We start from the raw sequence: 26,714 nt of genomic DNA on the forward strand, positions 1-26,714 counted from the left end.
TCTGTCAAATATTAATTGACTATAAAGGTGTGGGTTTATTTCTGGGCTCTCTATTCTGACCTATGTGTCTGTTTTGTGCCAGTACCATGCTGTTTTAATTACTATGGCCTTATAGTATAGTTTGATATTAGGTAGCATGATTTCTCCAACTTTGTTTTTCTTTCTCAATTTTGCTATTGCTATTCAGGTACTTTTGTGGTTCCATATAAGAATGCTGATCGAAAGAACAAATATTTCAAGGGTACAAAAATATCAGGCTATGTTGAAGGATCTCCATAGCAATATTCAATAATGTAAAACATTGGAAAAACATCCTCAAAGTTTTGTAAGACAGAAAATATAATCTATGGGAGCCAAAATAATGGCCCCTCAATGATTTCGATCCATGTCCTAATCACTAGAAACTATGAATATACTACATGGCAAAAGGGACTTTGTATTAAGAAATAAATTAAGAAATTTGAGAAGGTTAATTTTCTTGGATTATCCAGATAAGGCAGATTTAATTATGAGTCCTTAAAAGTTAAAGAGTGGGAGAAGAACGGGTCATTAAAACTTGTTCTGGGTTGTATATTTTCTCTGTCTTTTCTTTACTTGTCTCTTCATCATTGCCTCTGGTACTTTCTCTTCTGTCTCCCTCAGATTCTCCTAACCAGAAAGTAAAAGACCCATAGTATTCCATTACTATCTGCTGTCTCCTTGATTTTTAGCCTGGTGAGGCCCACATTGAGTGTCTGATTTACAGAACTATAACATATTTGTGCACTTTAATTTGTCATGGTAGCAGTATAAATCTAGTAAGTAACAGAAGAATAGTATACAGATCAAACTGTGTTCATGTATAAAAGAAATGGAAATCCACAAGAATGAAAGTGGTAGGAACACTCTCTTAGTGTTTCAAATTGTAACTCCACTTATTTTCAAGTATTTCTCAAAATGAATGTATTTCTTTTAGTCTAGCAATTTACATCAAAAACCTACTATTCCCAAATTATCTTTTCATATTATATCAATTCACAGAAATTCCTACTATCACTTACTCTAAACTTTTAGACAGTCTAAAAGGCTCCATTTCTATGAGGTCTTTACTCAGATTCCCTTCCCTATAACTGCATTTTATAATTCAGAATTATGCACTCTCTAATGCTTGCTATTTTTCATGTACCTGATTCTACACTTGGATCCTCTCAACTATGTGACTTGCTATTAAACATTTCCCAACATGTTATCCATCTCCTCATTAAACAAATATTCCTTGAGGGCCTGCCATGTACCAGGTATTATGTAGTTTACACATACAGGAAGCAAGACAGTCCCAGGGCCTGCCCTCATTGGACTCACCCTCCAGTGGTGACATCAGGTAGTTATTGCTCCTCACCCCCAGTCAGTGTCAGAATGCTGAGCTCTGCTAGAGAAATTCACAAAACAATAAACTTTTCTCTAAATAGACTCATCTGCCCTAGGTTCATTTGCAAATAATACTCATTTTTTAAAATACATCTTAAGTGATACATTTCTAAAAATTCTCTTTGGAAGTTCCTCTAAAATGTCACTCAACTCTAAAGCCACATGATACTTTGTCTTATTAAACTCTGATAAAAAATTATTTATATATTTAGTTTAGTCCTCTCCCAATTTTGACTGTATTTCAAAGGCATTGGTGATACCCTGCTAATCTTCATATCTTCTCTGCACCCAGATTCATGCATTATAGAACTCAGGGAACTCCATAGATATGTCACCATTAATTTTGTCCTTTATTTATGTATTTCATTTAAAAATAGATTTATTTTTAACAATAATTTTTATTAAATTTATGGGGTGACATTGGTTAATAGGATGATACAGGTTTCAAGTGTATATTTATATGATACTAGATCTGTATATTGCACTGTATGCCCACCAACACGAGTCAAACAATCTCCTATCACCATATATTAGGCTCCTTCCACTCCCCACCCATCCACCCACTTCCCTCTGGCAATTACCACATTACTGTCTGTGTCCACAGGTTTCAGTTTTATATCCCACATATAAGTGAAATCATATGGTTCTTAGCTTTTTATTACTGACTTATTTCACTTATCATAATATTCTCAAGGTCTATCCATGTTCTGGTAAATGGTAGTATTTTGTCTTTTGCCTGAGTAGTAGTCCATTTTACATACATACCACATCTTCTTTATCTAATCATCTATCAAGGGACACTACCTATTAGGGGGATGCAAATCAAAACTACAATGAGATACCACCTCACACCTGTTAGAATGACTATTATCAACAAAACAAGTAATAACAAGTATTGGCAAGGTTGTGGAGAAAAGGTAGCCCTCATTGACCAGTGGTGGGAGTGTAGACTGTTACAGCCATTATGAAAAATGGTCTGGCAACTCCTCAAAAAATTAAGAATAGAGTTACCATATTATCCGGCAATCCCTCTCCTGGGTACCAACAAATATTTTCTAGTAAGTGTCAAGTGTGGTTAAAAAAAAAATCTATGCTTCCTTACTGTCAATGTTTATATTATGCATAAAAATAATTCAAGTAAATAATTTCATGTCCTAAGTATTATATTAAGGCCATGGAAAGGCAAGTAAGAGAAGATTTTAATTCTTTCAGAAGAAGTCTATCAGATTCACAGTCTCCTTGTGGGTAGGTGATTATGATGTATCCTTTTATTTTATTAAAATTAATTCCTGGGGGAACAAAACTGTGCCAACATGATGTTTCCAAATGAATGAATGACAATATTAAAGCATGTTAATGTAAAAGACAACTGATGATAGGGCACTTTCAGTTTACAGAAAAGTAACCTCCATTAAGTTCAATCGAAAGTTAGGACATATTCAAGGAAACATTGGCTGTAATTCCTGTCTATCAGTCTGAAGCGCCCTATCACTCATTATAAATTTTTTCTGTTTTCTTAGAAAAAGACAGAAAGATACACATTACTGTAAAATAGTTCTCTCTAGTAAGATTCATTGAAAACACATATACAGCATTCCCAGACAAGTGACTTGTATGGTGTTGCATCAAATAGTATATTTAATATTTGCAAAGCACTTGTGTGAGATCTTTGTCCACAAAATTTACCAGCTTTTATTTAATATTACAAAGCATAGAGAGGGATTTGCCTCAAATTAAACCATAGAGTTTTATTGTGCTCATATAGGTGATCATTTTCATTTTTGCCTTAAAAAGGCTTAAAAGAAGCAACCTGCCCTCCTTTGAAGGATTCATCTGCTTGTGAGGATCTCTGTGTCTAATGACCCCCAAAATAGGAGCTTCAAAGCTGCTCAGACATATTTAAAAAATAAAATAATTTTATTATCTCAAAAATTTCACAAAACTCACATGGATATATCTGAGGGGTGTGTATTATTGTTTTAAGTAGGGAACAAAATAATAAAAATTCATTTTAACTTGCCTCTAAAACTCTGGGTCATAGAAATTTCAACTTCATTACATATTTTTAAGAACCCACATTAGGCTGAATCTAAAGAAGTTAGCACTCCTTTTGGCAAGGACTTAAGAAATAAGGTTATGAAAAGGCAGAAAATAATTTACATTAAATGGTCTAGATCTGAGAAAATTTCCAGGCTGCTGACTGCACTGGAGTTGCAGACTCAGCAACAAATTGTAATAAGTGGCTCCCATAGCACACACGCTGAATCATTTTATAAAAGGCAGATGAGGGATTTGAAACCACTTTAGATTTGACATGTTTGTTGAAATTTAATTGAAAAAGTTATGGATGTGAAGATAATGTGAAGAAGCAGTACATAAAGTCCTCTCTTTCTTAGAGCTTTATCACATGGCCTCATCACCTTCCTAAAGCGCCTCATCACTGTGATTTCCTGATGTCTTATAAGAGTGGGGTAATATAAGTGGCTTCTCAATACATTATTAAGTTAAAGCAATGAAGTTGAAAGCAAAGAGAAATGGTTCTTTTAAGATGACAATTTCATCTATATTTAATGTTGCTCTTGTTAGTAAAAACATGACAGCTAGCATCATTGTTTTCTCTCTCCTTTATCTTCTAGACAGGCTCAGGCTTCAGTTGAATATTTATGATTAATTAGAAATGGTTTAGTAACTTACATGAAGGAACACAATGTTATATGTCAAATATTCATCAGAAGTGTCAAGCTCCATTGTCTTTAAAGTTAGTAAAACTAGTGCATTATTAGTATTGTTGAAATATTTTACAAATGTTATTTTCTTCCAAGTATACATCAAAGATTCATGCATATAGAGTAAAAGAAAGTAGACCAACTAAATTTGATTCCTTAGCATTAATAAAATTATCTATGGGTGGAAGGGTCAACAGTACAGAAACATATAAATTGTGTTGATACTTAGAATGAAATTTTGTAAATGTTTTACAATTAGTGTTTAAACATAAATACTTTGATCAGTCTGAATTAACTACAAGATTATGACTTACCTATATCAGATTTATCTTAAATTCACATATTATTTATTATATTTAAAATATTTTTATATGAATGAGAATCATTCCTACATTTGGATAACTCATAGTCAAGTGGAAAGAAGGATAGGTAAACAATTAATTAAAATGCAGTTAGAAAATGTAATGTTGGTGCATATACAATGTCCTTTGGAAATAAAAGGGGGAAAGTGACCAGAATCAAGATTTGGGGAGATGAAGTGATGCATTGAAATGTACAATTAAGGAACTATTACTCGTGGAGAAATAGATGGAAAAAATAAACTGCAGGTCACAATGTTTTTACATATAAGTCCCTTATCCTTCAAAACAGAAATATTTTCCTGCTAATTTTTAATGGAATCTATTCTAAACCTGTATTTTCCTCAGTTTTTGAGTTACCAAGTTTTCACTGAAAGCTCAGCATAATTTGAGTAATTAGAGAAACCTACTATGAAACTATATTCCTAATATTAGAAAACTGATTATCTTAAAGATAAAGAAGTAAATGCCTGGTTCACTAAAAAGAATATTAAATTAAAACTTAGTCTTTCCTAACCCCAAATACCAGGTACTGAGTTTCCCTTTCCAGACCTAATCAGGTTCTAGCACTTTCATTTTTAAAAGATTAAGGTAATTGTCTGACTTCAACTAGAAATAAAATCATAGAATTTTAGAGCATCAGGAAATTCTGATGATCACCACCCCAACTCCTTCTGTCAGAGGAGAAATATGTGTCATGGAAATGTTAAATGATTTGTCAAAGTCAACTACTGACAAAAGCTCAGGCTTTTTCTGAATCTAGTCATTTATTTCTTACACTTGGGTGTGATCATTTTAACAATAAGAGGGTTTAAGCATATACTGGGTGTGTACCCAGTATACTTGGTCCTTATTTATGATTCTGGACATGGTGAAATAGGCTATTGCTTCAATCAGACTGCTTCAGAGGTTTATACTGATAGGATCAAATGAAAAAATAACTGTGGGGCCCGGACTGGTGTGGCTCAGTTGGTGGGGTGTCACCTCACAAAACAAAAGTCAGGGCACATCCCTGAGTTGTGGGTTTGGGGACACCTCCCCAGTCAGGGCAAGTAGGAGAGGCAACTAATAGATGTCACTTTCTCACATTGATGTTCCTCTCTCTATCTTTCTTCCTCCTGCCCTCTCTCTGAAAATAAATACAATTTTTTAAATTAAATAAATTAATGTGGGGATATTCTACAGTGTAAGAGAAAGAAAAACAAAAAAAATCACTGTAAAAATGATAGTGATTTTATCAAAATAATAAATTGGGTTTAAGAAATATAGTGAGGAAACATCAAAATATGCATGATAAAGTCCTAAGTAGTTCATCACATATAACATTTAGCCTGTTTAATTGTAGGAATTTAAGGAGTTCCAGAAAATAACACAACTCTTTCAATGTTACCAAAAGTCAAGAATGAGTACAGTTGCATGTGTTTTAATAGAAAGAATATTGTATTCTCAGGTATCTTAACTGATAAACAATAAAACTTGATATGCAGTTACAAAGATACAAAATTGAGTAACTTAGGAACAGGGCTATATATGAATTCTGACTTTATTTAAATGTGAACTACCAAGTTGGTGAGAGATAGAAGGAATGCTGTCTCTAATGGTACACAATGAGAGCCTAGAGTGCAAACAATACTCATCAAAGGGCATTACAATCCTATTATAAATGACAAATTCTAATTCTTTCTGAGCTATATAATCTACAGAGCAAAAAACAAAAAACAAAAAAACTCCTCAACTTGATTTTTTTATTCAAGAGCTCGTACTTCACTGCCAGACTACTTAGGTTCTACTATAGAAGTTCATCTGATAGAAATCTTAGTACAAAGTGTCTGAAGATCTAGAAAATGTGCAAGTATCAATTTCATAGCATTTCACTTTCAATTCCTCCTGTATACCATGTGAACTCAGCACTGACAGAAGGAAAGCTACATCAAAACAGTGCATGAGTAGGAGTCAAATCCTCTGACAGGAGAAATCTCTGTCTGATTGAAAATATTTGTGGGAAGAATATGACTTCAACATTAACGTAAGGTGAGGGACAAAGTGTCTTTGTTAAGAAAGAGAACTGCTGCAATCCTATTCATGTGTATTAATAGAAACTACATGATAAATACTGAAAGCGCTCAGCTCTCATATGGTAAGGTAACAGACTCTGTACCGTTGGCTTTCCATTATCTGCCTTTGAATGTTGGTTCTGACATTTTTAGCTGTTTGATCAATCGACAGGTTTTTAATCACTTAGTCTCAGTTTCTTTATGTGCAAAGTACAAGTGATAATGGTACAAGAACCTCACAGAAATGATGAGGGCTAAATAAGAAAACCCATGCAAAGGGCTCAGCAAACAGAGTTGGTGTCCACCCACTACAGGTTAATCATTACAATAAAGATGTTCAACAGTTTCAAGTAAAAGAAGAACCACTGTTTCTATTCAGAAGTTCCTTGTTAATTTACCTAGATTCATTGATTGACTGTTTGATTTATGTGTTTCTAGTCTTTGGAGAAAAGAGGAGAAAATTAAACACTATGAACAGTGAGGGGAAAAATATAAAGCTTCTAGTGGTTGATGAGCATTAGCTCATTTAATTGGAGATGTGTGTAAGAGGTAGGACCAGGTGACAAACTAATGTGTACCTGGAGAAGGACCAATCACCCCATAACATTATTTACTGGAAAACAGAACAGGTTTACACAAGAGCAAACCTTACTGTTTAAAAAGAGAAATATACTACACTTTTTATATAGTCATCTGTACACATATCGATAGAATGCCCTGTATATTCCTTCTCTTGAATGAAGGGAGAGGTGCCAAGAAATAAAAATAGAAACTTGTGAATATATGTTCTGCTTCCATAATGTCACTGTAGAAAAAACAAATTTTAATGCATAGGCTTTGAAAACCCTATGGCTATCAATCCCTTTTCACTTAGCTAATTTCAACTCACACTACACTCCTTTTAGTTCATTATAATCCCTTATAATCATTATAATCCAGCCAAATATTACTCAGATAAGCTTCCAAGCCTCTGCACATTTTAAATCATTTCTCATGAAAATCCCTCCCCCAATTCCCATAATCGGTTGTTAACCCTCACTTAGTAATTTAAGGAGGTGTTACTCATAAAAACTTATCCTGATTTCACAATCTAATCTTACCTTCTGTACCCACCTAACAAGATTGTTTATTTTCTTTATTTTTTATCACTATGTGAAATGATCTTATTTATACAAGAACACATATTAATATACACTATACACCTGCACTAGATCACAGTTTTTAAATAAGGCTCAATTAATATACCATTGAATAAGTGAATAAACAATCACCTGAAGGAAATGAGCAAAAGAAAAGTGGTTTTTATATTATGTATTATCATCATACAAAGACCTACTTTGTAGAGATTCTGTTTGCAATAAGATTCTAAGTCATTTTTCTTCATTCCTTTTCTAATTTGCCATTTGGTCTTTAATCTTTGAGATTTTAATCTTTGATGTTTGAACTGTTCCTTTTCTTTAGTGATCAGAATTCCCTTATTGTTTGTGTATTCTGGTATATTAAGTTCAAAAAAAAATAAACCCTGCTATTTTTATTCTCATAATTATGTTTGGGCATCCGAATTGTGTCATTATTTTTATTCTCACTTCTCAAGTTATTAATGAAGCTAAGAGGTTTTTCTTATGTTTAGTAAGGATTTTTTTTTCCCTACACAAGAGTGTTTATGTTCTTCAACAGTTCCTGATGGAATACCTTAAAAGTAACTGTGGGAAAACTGAAGACTCAAATATGAGGAGGAAGGAAGATAGGTTATCTATCAGGCTTGAAGGCTAGTCCTTTCTCTGCCTAACCACCCCTCCCCCAATCCTGGGTGCCAGATTCTTTTTCTTCTCCCCCATTCCTCCAAGTCATAATTTAACTTTGTCTTACCCCACAAGCCTAATTTACTTCAATTATTTCTTTCTTTTCTAATCCACCAACTGGAGATACACAAGCCAAAATAAATAAAATTGTATTCCCCTGATTACGTTATCTTCTCTTTTTCTTCTTTCAATTCTTATTTCACTCTTATTTTTATTTCACTTTAAATGATGTTTCATTTTTTAATATTATATATTTTTGTAACTCATTATCTATAGATTTTTGTTCTTGATAATGATTGCATCAAGTTTTAAACATTTTATTTTATTGACTTGAGTCTCATATCTCCTTTATCATAATTACATATTTTTATCTTTTGTGTTCTATACACCTGAATAACATTTTATTTATTCAAATGTGTTAATATTTATAAAAAAAATTTAGAATGATACCAGAATGATGCATCTGTATGCAGATATAGCTATATATCTATCCAAAAGTATGCAACTGTAATTTTGTTTATTTAACAATAATTTTATTTTATCCTATGTAGTCCATTTCAAAGTTTGACAGTCTACTTACCATTTCCCTGTCTTTCTTCTAATGTATCCTATATAATGAATTTCAACATATATATGGACAGAACTCAAATTAGTACACATGCACACAATACATATTGGTTTCATTTTTTTGTTCTTTTGTTTTTCAAAAAAAAACTTACCAATTTTATCACGTTGGGAATGTCTTAAAATGGAGAGATTGTTACATATTGTTTCATATGTGTATTCTAGAAAGATCACCTGTGAGAAACTAGAATTCATTTTGGGAAACATAAGATTAATGTTATTTATGCCCTGTAATGAATGGATTTAACCTCTCAAAATACTTATTCTTACACAATTTTATGATTTTCATTCTAGTTGTACATGATCAATCTTGTGATAAATGTTTAACTCCTAGAACAGTTTGCCTATGAGAACATCTCGGTTGTGGGACATGAATCATATGCTGAATTTGGTCCTGAGTCACATAAATATACAGATAGAGGAGTTTCCAGAGGGTATTTAAATAGTGCCCACTGAAATAAGGTGCTAGAGCTGGAGTCAATTATTGCCTCCTGTGGCTAACTGCTGCAAAGTGGTCACTGGAGTATAGAAATAAAGTCAACACTGGATTTACCCAAAGTTAAAGGGCTTTTAGGAGCTAACGTGTGGGAAGTTCTGAAACAGGTAGCTGGAGGCAATATGGCCACAACTGTAAAAGAAGATCACAGTATTTTCAAAATCTTTTAACTTATCCATAAAATTGTGAGAAAATGTACTATTATACAGTTGCATTTTCATTTTAATGTACATTTTTTCTGCTTTAATAAGAAAACTTTCTCAAAGATGAACTTTATACATTTCATTTTTGTATCTGTCACTGAGCTAATTTTATGCATAGACTATAACAAATGCTAAATTATTATGTGACAAAGAAATGAATCATAGTATGCTATTATTTGAATTTTAAGCCTACTTAGCACCAATTGTAATAAATCAGATACATGAAATGAGCAAAGATGAATCAGTTAAAATCTAAATGTTCAGAGTTACATAGAAAACTAAATCTAGGGCAGTGATTTTGAACCTATGTGCCACAAGAATTTTTAAAACTTGCAGTAATTGACTATTGAATCGGGTGCACTGACCTCTTTTTCTTTAGATTGTCAAATTTAAAAAATGACAACAGCCAGAACAATAGCAGTCTAGTGTGAATGAATCTAAATTATACCTATTTTTTTGTTAGATTGGCAAAATATATATATTTTTTTGGTGTGCTGCAGAATTTTAGTAATTAGCTTAATATGTGACATGAGATTAAAAAGGTTAAAAATTGGTTATCTAGGGTATGTCTCTGATCAGCTATGTGAGGAACTTGAAAATGCTAGAAAATCTGTTTAATTCTCCAATTTTCTGTGCTTATAATTATAATAATACTGACACTAATTTATATCTAGGAGGTCTATAATAATAAGAGGATAAACCATGTAAAATGCTTAGCTATTCATACTTTATCACCTAATAAATGTTGCTGGACATGCAGTAATCACCTAATAAATGTTATTTAATATTTTTGGTACACTTATAATAATATTTTATATGATTTAAAGAAACTGCATTTTGAAATTATGTCTCTAATAGAGGAAGATAAAGGAATAGAAAAGTATTATTCATGATGAAACTATTGCTTAGATTTTATTCTGTAAAGCAAATGTTTTTATTTTTAATTTAGTGGCATATTATAAAGTTTAAAAAGAATTGGGAAAATTAGAACAATGTATTCCTTTCTTCCATATTTCTAGTCTTCAGCTGTATTGTACATTATATCACCATAGTTTAATCTAATAATAAAAATAATAGAATGCCCATAAAGTAAAGCAATAATAGTCTCATCTGATTACTAGAGATATCAAGCTTTTTAAAATTTCCTCTTCATTTTCTCAACCATTACTTCATTAACTAGTCTCAGTTAATTGATCTGTGCAGAAAGAGGTAATACAAGCACTAGCATGTATGATTCATTATTCAAGGTATATGCAAGTATTTATTGACATCATTACTCAAATAACATTTTTCATATACTGACTTTCTATGTGAAGACTGATCCTTATTACTGCCCACTTATTATCTGCATAACCTAGGGTAATGCCATAGTTTCAACGTCTGTAAATTGAAATGCTAAACACAACAGTTCAGGTTTATATTCAGACTAATGAGGTTATGATGTAAAAGGGTCTACTGCCATTTAAATATTAGTTATTTTTAATCAAAATAAATATGTACTATAAAAGTCTAGAACATATAAAAAATTCTACTTTGTGGATTTAATATATTTTCATATAAATTATGACAAAATGAGTTTAATGACTAAATTTGATAAGGAAAATGGATAATAAGGAAAATAAAATAAAATAATAAGAAATTACAGGCCAACTACTGCTTTCAAAAGCAAGAGTTTTCAGACCAAAAGCTTTCTGGTAGACTGAAAATAATAGCTTATTTCATTTTTTAATAGTAATAATAACAACTAATTGTGGGTACTATAGTAATAGATATATGTACATCATCTCATTTATCTTCAAAACAACCCAATAAAATGCAAACAGGGGTGGACGCCATAATTATGAGCCCCAGAAGAAGTTTACAATGCCAAAAGTTCAGAGTGTTTATTTCAGTTGCCCATGGCACATGTAGTAAATTGCTAATTTAAACGTGGGCTGTATGATTATAAAGTCTGTCCCTTTTTATTTTAATTTTAATTTTTTTTTGCTTTCAATTTTAATTTGTTTGATGTATACTGCTTAGAGGTTAGACAATCATATATTTTACCTAGCGTTCCCCTCAATATTTCCAGTATCCTAACTGACACCATACACGATTATCACAATATTATTGACTACATTTCCTATACTTTACTTACATTCCTTTGACCTTTTTGTAACTAGCAATGTGTAAGTTTTAATGCCTTCACCTCTTTCACACATCCCTCGATACCCCTCCCCCTCTGGTAATCACCAGTCATCTCTCTGTGTCTATGAGTTTCTTTCAATTTTGTTTCTTTTATTTGTTCATTAGATTCTATATATAAGTGAAATCATATGGCATTTGACTAAGTCGATGCTTTTAATTATTATGATTTACCATGTAAGTGTATATTTTTATTAAGTGTAAAGGTATATTATTACGCATACAAATAATTTTCTGAATAATGCTTTCTCTCAGGAGTTCTTTATATTTATAAATACAGTTGTTTCTTTTAGCAACTGAAATAATTATTTTTACCGATGCCATATTACATCTTCTTTCCTTTTGTCTTATATTTCAATTCTGAAACAATAGATCTGTCACTTGTCCTGTTAGTAGTGATAATATAATTTTATAACAACACTGAATCCTCTACACAATAGAATTCCATTGTGTCATTGCTTTTTTTTTGACTATATATTTTTTTTCTATGAAGAGGTATAATATGTTTGTCTGTGTGTGTTTCTTCTGAAAAGGGCATGTTTCTTGTATTGATAAATTTAATTGGCAGATTTACTGAAAAGCAGAGGTAACATGTGTGTGTAAATGTTATAAGTCACATGAAAAGTGTTCAAATCAACCTGTTTATTTCATTTTATAGCATTGCAAGTTAAGTTTCCTATAAAACTAAGTTATTTCTACATTCACACATACTTTATTCTGGCACTCAAATAGAAAGAATCATGCTTCTGAAACTATAAAGATAAACAACTGATAAAAATACAATTTTTACAAAAAATCTCCTGCCTTGAATATTTTATGTTTTGTTGCTATTAAGCAAATATTCTAAATTTCATACATTTTAGATAGTACAATATAGAATCAGGTGTTACAACATGGTGTCATGCAGGTAATATTTCCTATCTTACTAAGTTTCTGAAGTTGTGAGATCCAAGGAGAGGAACACTTTGAGAAAGCACTAGACACTAGACATCTTCCACAGATAATGTCAAATTATATGGAAGAAAATTCAGTCAGAACATGTTTGGAAGCAGTTATACGTGAAAAGTCCCACATTTTATATTTATATATACTTCAAATTCAATTAATTGATTACAATTATATCAAAGATGTTAATTAAAATCAGATGATTTCAATCTTTATGTGTAATTATTTATATGACTAAAGTTGTTATATAATTACATACAGGTATTAATGAATATATGTATATATATGAATAAGTATGAATATTAATTATATTATCTGTCAAGTCTTTAATTGTTAGCCTTGTTCATTAATACCCAAATATTCTTAAATTATATAAATATGTAATCTATCGAATTTATAATTTGTGGGATATACTTAGTTCTTATTTTTTCCCTTAAAGAAGAATCTGGAGGATATTTTCTCCAAGCATTACTAGAGATCATAAAAGTTGTGATTTAATTTGCTTATCAAGAAGAACATCAGGGCTAAAACTCTTTAAGGAATGATTATTACTCTCAACTTAGTTAATTGTAATCACTGTTATATTTTGAAGTGTAATTTAACACATTTTTGAATAAAAATTATTTCAAAAATTGATTATCTATATATTTGTACAATACATATAAAATAAGCAATATGAGAATGTATTCAGTTTTTGTTGCTTGATAGCACTATGATAAGGAAAACATTACAGATAAGTTAAACAAACAATATAAGGTTTAATTCTCCATAGTCTTAAAAGTGATACCATCCATTAATGTAGGTTCCCTTCCTCATTTTGCACCAATCCTGCACATTTTGACATAAGATTTCAACTATTATTCCTATGTTTATGGCATATTTGCCACTGAGTGAACCTACGGCAGCCCTAAATCCACCGTATGATAGAGCAGTTAGCCCTCAAAGGCTGAAGGCAGGAGAAAGCACTGTGAAAAGTTACAGACCAGGAACTTTCTAAAACCAATTGAAAGGTCCGAGACTAAAATGGGACTCCGTAAAGATGGAGAGGTCTTTCTCTATAATGACTGACATTCAATTTCCTGCCATCTTTATTGGATGCAAGATTAGGTCACATTTAATGTAATTAAAAAATAAACAAACTTGATATATCTTATAAATAAAAGTTTGACATTGAGATGGTAGTAATATATCAATAGTCATTTTCTGATTTTGGTATGTTTTGGTGGTTATGTATAAAAATGCACTTGTTTATGGGAAATACTATCTAAAATATCCTAGGATGAAGGAGCATTGTGTGGCAACTTCTTAAATGATTCAGAAATAAATGTTATTTTTATTGTTCTAGTTAATTTTAGATCATTTACAAAATTAAAGATCTTGCTAATCAAAAAGAAAGTTATTTTCTCAAGTGGTTAAAATATTGCTTGTCCAATGTAATATGCATGAATAAATTATTTGAATGCTAATCCTATTAACATACACTTATTTAAATAATTCTAATCATTTTAAATGGTGTGTATGAAACTTTAGATGAGTGCCTTTATAGATCCTCTTTGAGTTTTAAGGTCCTTCCTTCTCTTTGAGTTTTAAAAAGTAGAATATTAAGTCAATAATTTTACATGTGAAATCATATATTGTTTTAACATCCTTAATCCATAGGTGAAACTGATCAGGACTTCTGAAGGGAATTAACTTATCTACATCTTTAAGCAAACCTTGAGAGAAACAGCAAATATAAGCACAAATAAAGGAACAGGAGTAGGAAATGTCAAATACTTGATAAGTTAGTCAGAGACTTTCCAACTTGTCTGGGGCTATTTTAGTGAGATGCAATTGGAGGGAGAGATGGGGAAGCATTGTTATGCAGAGTTTGGCGACTATTGTCAGAAAATTGTTTTAGTAAGGGAATGACATTTTTATCCTGCAAGTTGTATGCTTGTTTGGATTATTGTTGATATAATTATGGCAGAGAGTGGTTAGAGTATGTTATGGTAAGCAGGGATTGAGGAGATGAAAGCAGGTGGCAATGGCTCTCAAAGGGAACACATGGAAAATTTTCAGTCCTGCCACAGCAGAACTAGAAAATATTAAACTAGGACTTCCGGCCAAGATGGAGGCTTAGACGGACACGCTAGATCTCCCTCTACAACTAGAGAGGAATACAACTACTTCAAAACAAAGGATAACTAGAAATTCCAGAAAATAAAACTACACGGAAGTCCAACATATGAAGTTATAAACCAGCGGTGCCCTTTGGGCAGGTAAGAGTTAAAGAGGGCAGTGCTGTTTGCCGTTGCACCTGGACAGCGGCAGCGGTGAGGAATCCCTGCTGCGCAAGCCCCTGGCGGTGCACGACCCCGGCGAGGAATCCCGGCTGCGCAAGCCCCTGGCGGTGCGCGACTCCGGCGCTGGGTAGAGCGGCCGCCGCATCGCCTTGAACAGTGAGGCCCAGGGGGGCGGGAGGACGGATCCCGGTCTCCTAGCTGAATAACTGTGTGAATCCATCTTGGACCCCCGCCCCCAAAGAAAGCACCACAGGGCTGCGAAATAGGTCGCGGACAGGCAGGCGCCGGTCGGCTGATTTGTGACGCGTACACAGGCACTGCCCCGGACAGCCGGCCCAAGAAAACAAAACGCATCTGTCAAAATGAGGCAGACAACTATAGAAATCCCGGTGGCACAGCTCACCAGGCAGCAGATAGAGAACCTGACAGATGAACAGATAAGAAACCTGTCAGAGGCTCAGTTCTGGGCCATTGTTATCAGGTGGCTTACAGAATTCACAAAAGAGCAGGAAAAAGATAAGAAAGAAGCGAAAAACATTCATAACGAAAGGAACAAAACCACATACGAGACAGATGGTGAGGAAAAAAAATCCAGAGTTCATTTCAACAAACTGGAATATGGAGAAGGAACAAGCAGTCAACCAATGCAGCGAGAGGAAATGGGAAGCAACAATGAGAGGATCAGAAACCTCTGGGACAGCTATAAAAGGCCCAACATAAGAATCATTGGTTTGCCAGAGAATGAGGAAGATGAACTAGAACTTGAAAAATTGAGAGAAAATATAATAAAGGAGAACTTCCCAGACTTGGGAAAGGGAATAGACTTGCAGGTCCAGGAAGCAAGGAGAGTTCCCAAGAGACTGGACCCAGGGAGAACGACTCCAAGACACATTATAATCAAAATGTCAAAAATTAAAGATAAAGAGAGAATCTTAAAAGCAGCAAGAGAGAAGAAAAGAATTATGTACAAAGGGGTCCCAATTAGACTATCAGCAGACTTCTCAAGGGAAACCCTACAGGCAAGAAGGGACTGGCAAGAAATATTCAAAGTAATGAAAATCCAAAACCTACAACCACGAATACTCTATCCAGCGAAATTGTCATTCAGAATAGAAGGACAGAGAAAGTGTTTCCAGGACAAAATAAAACTGAAAGAGTTCATTAGATCCAAACCACTGTTATATGAGATGTTAAAGGGACTGGTTTAAAAAAACAGAAGCTAGGGAGATGAAACAAAGGCAAACTAAATAGGCAACGAGAGTGGAAAAGGAACTGTGGGCACGGGAAGCATATTGGGGGGAGGTCAACAGGGAGGGGGAATGGGGAAAGGGAGGGAGATGATATAGGAATTGGGGATCAAGGTAGGAGGGAATGGAATAGACGGAGAGAGGTTGGGAGGAACTGTATGCACAACTAATGGACATAATCTAAAAGGGGGGGACAACTGGAGGGAGGGGGGCCACCAGGTGGAGGGGAGCAGAGGGAAGGGAAATTGGCACAAATGTAATATTTTAATCAATAAAACACATTAAATCTGAAAAAAAAAAGAAAATATTAAACTAGAAATATAAGTAGATTACAACAGGATATGTGAAGCCCTGGAAATCAGAACAATCTATCAATCCAGAAATACTTTAGAATTGCAGAAAAAAAAATTAATAAACCCAAGAAGTAATTCCGCTTGCTATATCTAATTTTGAAAATGCAATAAAGTAGATGTGTTAATTATATTAAATTTAGGAAATAACGGTTATATGTATAGGTACATATAAATATTATGTATATGAGCTATTTTTAGCTCACTGTAAGAAAAAAATTTATTATTATTACATAAATATATTACCTGACTTGGCAGTAATTGACAAAATTGCTACAGAAGCATTAAAAATATTTTTATAGGTAGTAAAGTACTCAATAATAAGACTGCCACAAAACAAGATTAATGTAAAATTGGAATATATATATATATAGATAGATAGATAGATAGATACGTGTGTCTGTGTATACATACATATCCATTATATGTTTAACAACTTACATATCCATTAATAACCTAGATATCCATTATATTATATATGAGTCTATTTAGAGTGCTGAAATATAATGATAACACACATAACAAAGAATACATCCTAAGAACTTTTTTTAATGTCCAATTTCCCAAAGGAAATCACTTTCCACTTAGAAATCAACTCATTAATATTCATGGTAGTTTGAATTTTAAATTATTATAACTCTAAAACAAGTATTTTTGAATTTGTATGCAAACCTTAAAGCATTTGTTTAGTTTGCGTTTTAGAGGAATTTATATATATTAGAGAAATTAAGAACTCTTCCATTAATAAAAAAGACTTTATAATAATTACATATTTATCCTGAGGAAATATGAGTGAAGAAGTTAAAAAGCTACATGACTGAAATTTCATTTTTTCTCAAGTCTCCATGCTGTCTTCTAGGTTATTTCTTCACAAAGCCAAAGAATATATTTCATAAGATTTGAATGCTGAAGTAGTAAAATACATTGTTTTGCAATTATAATCAATTGATAAAATCTTGAACTTAGTTGAAATATAATTTTTAAAAGAACAGATAAAGTCCTAAGAGACTTAAAATCTCAACTTTCTTGCCACTTTGTATTATTAACAATAAGTTAAGTGACACTAATTACCTTAGAAAATAAAATAACAAGGGAGAAAATGTTACTTGTTCTTTTTAATATCTTCCTGGAAGTAGTTACTGTATTGATTTTTTCCAAGCGCTTAACAAAAACTACAATTAAAAATAAAAACAAAAACACACCTACAATTCAATGTCTGAAACTAACTTTGTGTCTCTGCAATCTTATTTTGTATTTCCTCGGGATTGAGGATTTTCATTTAAATAAACAAATCCTACTCCCTTACATATAATCTAAATAATTTATATCATTCCAAATTGAAAACAACTAGTACTTTCTTCACTGTATGTGTGTGTTTGTGTGTATTTGTGTAAATAAAATTATAGAATATTTGGAGAAAACCTTTGGAAAATACAGACTTATTTCATTACAGAGTCTGCAAACTAGAACCATAGGCATGCTGAGCTTTGATCTATATCCAATGGCAAAGCCTTTAGCTCATCAAGAAAGAAAGAACTCATATGACTCAACACCAGGAAGATAAACATTTCAATTAAAAAATAGGCAAAGGGCCTGAATAGACACTTCTCCAAGGAAAACATACACATGGTCCATAAACAAATGAAAAGATGCTCAACATCACTGGTCATCAGAGAGATGAAAATTAAAGAAAGAATGACCCATGACTTGAGAAGGGATCAGTGCGCTGAAAGTTTAGCTATTTAGAAAGTTAATGTTTTTTATTTTTGCTGGATATCTAAAAATAATAAACTTTTTTTTTCAAAATACAACTTTGGAATTAACTGTTCAAATTTTAATAAACATATTGATGGTGGGAAACACACATTTAATAATTGAATAATGTAGGTCTTTAACTTAAGTAGAGAGTAAAATCATAGGATACATTTAATTGCTGTTAAAGGCACAAAAAAATCACTGAATATTTTAAAGAAAAATAACTAATAATTTATGCAAGGAAATTATGCACGTAATGCTGAGGTCTTCAATGTCCTGAATATAATTTTGATTTAATTAATTTAAAAAATGTTTCCAATATGATAAATGTTACAGGGAAGATGAAACTTTCAACAGTTGCCATAGAAAAGTACAAAGTTTTTAATTTTTTTACCAGTTACTGAAGTCCAGGATATACAACTTAAAAATATAAAAAAACAAGAAATGCAATATCCATTTCATCAGCGCATAGAGGTTTAGGGAGAAGTTCTGCAATATTATAGTCATATATTTGTACTGCCATTTAAGAAAAACAATGTCTTATGCTCAAGCATGCTCCTGATCTAGCAGAGAAGATGGCTAGGATCATGTTCTCCCTCAGGTCTTGCACTGGATCGAAATCTGTATTTAATACCAGAGCAAAATTGTTGTAGGTAGCAGCTTTAAGTGAAACATTAAAGTGATAGAGTTGTCCTTCCAATAAAGCTGCAGGAGATAAGAACTATTCACCTTCAAGGAGAGATCCTTCTGTTTCACACACTTCAGGGGGTCAGGGAAGACTTTGCCTTCCTTCATTACCACAGTCAGCTATTTGACCTTACACACTTTTCCACATACATATCAACAAAAATACAAGGTGGAAATTATAGAAAAGAAAAAATTCAAAGACTTTGAGGAAACATACAGGTCAGCATTTTTTACATTCTTTCAATTGTATACTGCTTGCAAAATTTCTGCATTAGATTAATTTGAAAAACACTGCATTCATTTTATATCCCTTTCTCAGGGAGCCAGATATTAAAATATTAAAGATGCTAAGGTATCTATAGTAAAAAAGCTCTTTTAATCATTTAAATCTAATATGTCTCTCTCCTTTTTTTTTTTTTTTTTTTTGAGTTAGTACTCTGTAGTGGAAACTCCTAATAGTATTCCACAGAGGTGATCTCCCTAGAACAATCTCTGAGATCATATTTTCTTTATAATATATTATATTAATTTATCAACTATGATCTTATAACGTTTAAATGCAATAGATAGTTTTAAAAAATAAAACAGTATGACATTTCTTGAAAAATAGTCATAGTAGGCCAGGATTTTGTAATAAAATTATTCAAAATATAATAACTCAACTATACTTCAAGTGGGAAAGAAGCAAATGATCCAATGTTTTATTCATATGACTGATGTTAATTGCATTAAATATGGAAACAACATAAGAATTTATTAAAATGAAAAAGCAGAATGGAGAAAAATACTATGCCTAGTTTTTCATTCTATATACTTTGTTAATAACATTTGACACTATTTCTTATAGTACTCCCATACCAAAAGCCTTGCAATTCAGTTTCTTTAAGTGCTAATGCTATTGTAGATATCTAAAGTGAATTAATCCTTCTGTGTAATGTCTTAAGCAGATTAACCACTCAGTGGTACATATCTTTTGAGAGTTAAATTACAAAGGATACAATTATTAAAACAAATATAAATTCATTTTAAATGAAAGCTTCAAGTTCTAATTTTTTTTATTTCCTTACTTCTATGAAGTGTAGCTCTAATTTAAATATAAGGACTCACTATGTTATTTGTTTAATTTACTATGCAAATTTATTCACTCATTCAGATTCTTGAGATTACTTCGACTACATGTTTTTTAGGAAAATTAAGTAGTATAAAGTTTAATTCTTAAAATTCTTATTTCATCTTCTCATTTAATTACTTAATTTGGTTATTAGTCCTCTATTGTGATTTAAATACTTATCGTCCCTCCCCCTCCACACACACACACACACACACACACACACAAACAATTGAAGAGCAACTGAAATGCACAGTGGACAGGCTATCTCACCACTAGGGGTCGGTGTCAGCGCAAGCCAAGACAGCAACCCAGTGACAAGATTTTTGTTTTGGAAGTTGTAAACCTGGTATTAAAACAAGAACATAATTCTGTATTATTCTACCTCTCCCCATTTTTCAGAGCATTATGTTTTAATGTGACTCACCAGATATTGGAGAATTCACTTAACATTTATTTTAAAAACTGGAAGAAAACATGCTATTTTTTAAGGCATTATAATATATTACTATCAGGTATATCTTAAGAGCAAATCTGAATTCTAAACTGATAATGAATAAAAAAAATCTCTGTCATATATAAACAGTCTTATTAATAGTACTAGCAGTACTAATAGTAGCAAGAATATAAATGTTAAATTAATATTAACATTTTGAATTAACAGCCTGTTTCTCCATAGAAGAAAATAGTTCAACATGGCTTATCTGACTTGAGAAGAAAACAAATTAATGATAAAACACACATGTGAATACACCAGTTAAAAAAGAAAATCTACACCAAAGGTTTATTTTAGGAAATAAGCTTATTGGGCTGTGAATGTATATATGCCACAGTCTCTTTAAGTTTAGAAAATATGTTATGAAATACAAATGAATAAGTGAATAAATAGAATAAAGTTGAGTCACATAGTAATCCAAAAAATGACAAAATACACACATGCACACACATAGCTAGGTACTGGTATAAGCATTCTCTTCTTTAATGCAAATTTTACTCACAGATAATATAGCATGTGCTTTAATATAAATTTAAAATGCTAAAAAAGAATTCATTTGATATGAGATGCTATTAGTAAGTGAAATTTTACACTTAGATAACATAATGAGAATAAACTATGATACCAAAGATAACCTTGCTGAACAAAAAGTTATTCTGTACATTATGCAAATGTGAAATATTAAATATTTGACTACCTTAAAATACAAAAGAATTACTGTGTGGTATACATTAGAGTTAAGGTTCCTAGATATAGCAAATAAAAATGTTAACACTGAAGACATGTTTATATTGAAACACTGTATTTTTTTTTAATTTAAATTTAACTGGGCATTCTGTATTTTATCTAGTGATACTAGCTACACCCTGGCTAGTTTAGCTCAGTGGATTGAGCGTCGGCCTGCGAGCTAAGTGTCGCTGGTTCGATCTTCCAGTCAGGGTACATCAGAGAAGGAAAACTCTGACTCCAAAAACCCTCCGCTGCCTTGCGGCATACCTCTTCAGGGGAAAGGCTAAGGGAGTAAACCCCGACAGAAAATCCGGAGCCGGAGTCCCTAAGGCGGTTTGACGTTGTAGTCAACACCGGCAACTCCTGCGGCGCACCTGAACCCAAGCTGTATCGACTCCGTCTTTCCCTTGGACCTTTCAGCTGCGAAGAGGGGGGGGGGTCTGCTGCATGGGCAACAGCAGACCCTCCATATTACCCTGCCCAGGCTCTGTAGCTTCAGCGTCATCACAAGATGTCGATTCAACACGGGAGGAGACAGATACCATGTCACTCCCGAGTCGGACTGCACAGCCATTCTCGGCGGTGCAGATAGACTCTTGAGAAGCTACACCATCGTCTCTCGAGACGGACGGCTGCCGACGACTAGCTACACCATAATGCATGATAAATTATAATCATAAATATATTGCTTTTGTTTTACATTTTGCCAAATAATCAAATGAAAAGGTTTTGCGAAGATACCAGAAAACACTAAAAAGTAAAATTAGTATTGGCAAGGGGAAAATATGTGTGATTATGTTACAGTTGAAAATATATATATATATATATATTTACTGAGGTCTGTCAGGAAAAAGTCCAGCCATTGTTAGTATAACAAGAATGGTTTGCATGACATCAATGTGACCTGGCAGCCAAGGAGAGTAGACTGTAATGCGCATGTGTGAAAAATGATGACTTCACTGTACTAGTCAGTGGGGGTGGTAAGTTCCTTTGAGTGAGCATGTGTACTGTGTGGCCATCGCATTTAAAGTGACTGAGCAAGTAGAGCAATGAATCTGCATCAAATTTTGCATTAAGCTTGAGCATTCTTCTGTGGAAACTATTTGGATAATTCAGAAGGCTTCAGCTATGGGCAACTGGTGATTGGCAGCTTCATCATGACAATGTGCCTGCTCATGCGTTACATCTCATGCAGAAGTTTTTGGTGAAATATTAAATCATTCAAGTGACTCAGCCCTCCTACAACCCAGATCTGGCACACCAGGACTTCTGGCTTTTCCCAAAACTAAAATCACCTTTGAAAGGAAAATTTCAGATTCTCAATGATAGTCAGAAAAATACAACGGGGTAGCTGATGGTGATTGAGAGAATTGTGTGAGGTCCCAGAGGCAACATTGTCCTATGTACAATGTTTCTTATACCTATATCTCCTTGAACGAATATCTCTATTTTTCATATTACATGGCTGCATACCTCTGGACAGACTATATCCATCTGATATCAATAGATAGACAGACAGACAGATAGATATACCATCCAGATACATATTTATATGTATATAAACCTTATCTATCTATATAAGTTGTAACATACTTTAATGTTTTCAGTATCTATGGAAATCTTTTACAACTGTGTATCTCCCCAGTACTAAAGTCATGTGACTTGTCACAAGCATATGTTTTGAGATATAATCCTTCCTATAAGTCAGCCTTCGGTTCTCACTTGGTTCATCTGACCAGGGCTTTAAGAATCAAAAGGGCCAGGCTGTATATACAACCACCAGCCTTATAGGTGTCACTGGCACTGAGAAATAAGAGTGAGCAAACACAGGTGACTATGCTATTCACTCAGCTATTATTAAGGCAGATTTCATTCAAATCCATATTACCCTAATAACAACAATAATCATTCAGATACAATCAGCAATAATATAACACAAGAGAACTGGGAATAATGAACCTGAGTACCAATAGTTCATATCAAGTCCAGGTCTGGGAGGCAACCAGGCTGAGTGCTTAGTATCTTAGAAGACAAAGTCAAAGGGACAGAAGCACAGAGTACCTCTTTCTTGAAGCAGAACATACAGGACACATCTCAAAGTGACTCGCTCTCCAGACGTATCATCCATGGTCTCAAGTCCTCTGCTTTTATGCTTCATTTGGTTACAAAGACATGTTGATTTTGCACGATTTCTCATAAACATGTTTTTCTTAATTTGGATAAGCATGTTATTTTCCTCAGTCCTGAGGGGCACCTGATGTATACATCAGCTCTGACAGGCAAATGTTTATATCAGTTCTGATAGAAATACATGTTTTACATCGCTCTCTGAGATGGTGGTGTTACCCCTCAGATAAGCACGCGCTGTCTGCCGTGCTGCACTGCATATGCTCCAAACCTGGTTTCAGGTCCTGCTCGCCACATGACTCTGACTTTAAAAATCTGTTGGATTTGATTATATAAAACAACTAGGTTCAACTCAGATCAATATAGGATGACCTGATAAAATTTTTCATCCTGTCTGAAGATTGCCTGCGGCAAAAAAGAAACAAACAAAAAAAAACAACCCTTCATCCTATAGAGAAAAACAGTTAATTTCCAACATCACTTAGAGTTAAGTGTATTTTCTTAACTGAAATCAATCTTTCTGAGTTCCAGTCATTGGTTTTATTTTAGTTATTTTGCTGTATACTTCAATGAATATAATTTAAAACCTTGTTTTTAATCGCTTGCTTTTTGGTCTAGTACTTCTTAAAAATATAACTTACAGAATTTTAGCAAACTTTCAATACCTGTTTAATTTATACAGGGAAATGCAATGAATATTTCAATTTACAACACGTATATTCCAAGCAAAAAGGTGAAACTGACAATATTCTATCACAGGATAACACACATCTCATTACTATTTCCCTAAAAATTGATTCATTAGGTAATTTTACATAAGGGATGACTAAATTCTTTATTATCATTATTTTTCTTAGCAAAAACAATAAAAAACTAGTGTATAAAGTTTTATTATGTGCCCTATATAATGCTCAATAATGAAATGAACCACTATATTAGTCTATATGCAACCTAGTAATAAGATGTGTGTATTACTAAATCATAATGTATTTCAACTCTAAAATAATAGCATAAATTTGTTTTTTTTCCATATACTCACAGTATTCTAAGTATTACATGCAGTTTAATTCAATTAACAACACTATTAGATGAGTGTTTTTTAAATCATTGTGATTGATAAGAAACTAAAGCTTAAAAGGTGATAAACCTACCCAAAGTAACACAACTGAGATTCAGGAGAGCTGGGATATACAGTTGGGTCCTAAAACTATAGCCACAGTGCCCAACATCAGACCATTAAACTGTAAATCCAAGCTCATCCTGAGGTCAAGCCACATCACAGTCTTTAAGTGGTTAGTCCTGCCAGTGGGCATTTTATAGTAAGAAAAAATAAGATCCCATAAGTTAAACAAAAGACATAGTTTTTAGAGTACACTGCTGGAAAGTCACTTCCCTGTAATGTGAAAACCAAAGAACATTTAAGATTCTACTTTTCAGGAGAAATGGGGAATCACAAAAACAGAAATGAGAAATAGCAGAATGCTGAGGAGTTAACAGCTGAAATTTTTCTGCTGAACATTATCCTGAATGGAAAATACCTGTTGTTGAACACTTTGTAGTTGAAATAGGGATGCTACTTTAAAAAATGACCTCCATTATTTACAGAATAATGCAGTTCTTGGTAATATGTGTACCAGCAACATCCTAGATATGATTTGAGTACTCAACATCACTCTCAAAAGAAAAAAGAGGATGAAAGAATAAAAAGAAGTGACAAAAAAAAAAGTATACAAGCTTTGTCTGCTCATTCATGATGGAATTTTACAGACAGGAAGAACAGCAAGGAAAAAATTATTACACAATTTTTATATGTGTGTTATACTGTTACTATTTCTGCATAACTACTTAACATGTGTATAAAATACAGCATGCACTGAGAATGGCTTAAATAACTAATTTAAGCCCCTCACACACGGAAAAGATAGCATTCTTTTCCTCATTTCCAGATAAAGAAATTGAGACAATTAGAGTTTAAGCAATTTGCTGAAGGCCTTATGCTAAGTGGAGGGAACCTGATTCAGCCTCAAGGATTCTTAACAGCTATTTTATTCTCCTCCCCTATGCAGAAAACCTGCCACAAATGAAAATTCACTAATTGTTAAGTAAATCTATTTATGGCTTCCTCATAATCCAGATTCATGATTGTCCAAAACACACACAACTGAAAAATATTTATTGTGTTTATTATTCCTACAACTGTAGGAATTTGGGGAAACACAATGTTGACTGAAGATACTGGACTTGTTTATTCAAAAGCAGGTGTTACTAATATACAATTACTTTTAATAAATGAACTAAACAGGTAGTATCATAGAAAAATAATGGATTTTAATTGTACAATATTGTTCATCCCTTGGTGAATTATTACTGCAATGTATTGATCATGATACAAAATGTTTCAATCATAACAGGCATCAACTTTTGAAGGATATATTGCAGTATTCTCTTCATTACATTACATTAAGTAAAAATTAGAACACTTCCCACTTATATCCCCTGGTAATATTAATTCTCTACAATAGAATCATGTCCACAATATACATAAATGAGTTTTCTTATTGTGGAAATTTTTGTCCATGAGAAAAGTTGCTTTTCCAACTGATGATATAAAGTGGAAACAACAGAAAAAAGCAAATAAACTTGACCGCTGAAATAAACAAATGATCATTTTCTGTCTCATTATCAACTTTCTTCAATTACTCAAAGCAGTGAATAGGTTCCGCCCAGATCGCTGGAAAGCCAGGGGCCCGAGTCTGGAGGAACCCCAACCCTCCAGAGCCAGCACCTCCCTGCCCCCAGAAGGGTGCAGAGATGGCAGATTTAAGCAGGCTGCCTTCTGCAGAGGGAGAGTCTGCTAATATCAACACCATGCAGTTAGCAGGAAGCCAGACAGAGAGCTCCTGGGGTTGAAACCAGAACTGGGGCTTAATAGCCCACAGCCTTCGGGCTACTAGCTTGCACTAGCGTGAGATGTCGGGGCTGGACACACCGCCTAGCGTGACTGGAGACTTCTGCCCACGCCTGGCCTGGGAAAGGGGGGCAAAGGCTAACACGGCCGGACACTCCCACTGGCTTTCTCCCATGTGGGACTTTGGGTGGGCCCTTTTCAAAGCAAAGTCTTGGTGAAGCC

The sequence above is a fragment of the Furipterus horrens genome, unplaced genomic scaffold (assembly GCF_987537825.1).
Source record: "Furipterus horrens unplaced genomic scaffold, mFurHor1.1.pri manual_scaffold_5, whole genome shotgun sequence".
Taxonomy (NCBI): Eukaryota; Metazoa; Chordata; class Mammalia; order Chiroptera; family Furipteridae; genus Furipterus; species Furipterus horrens.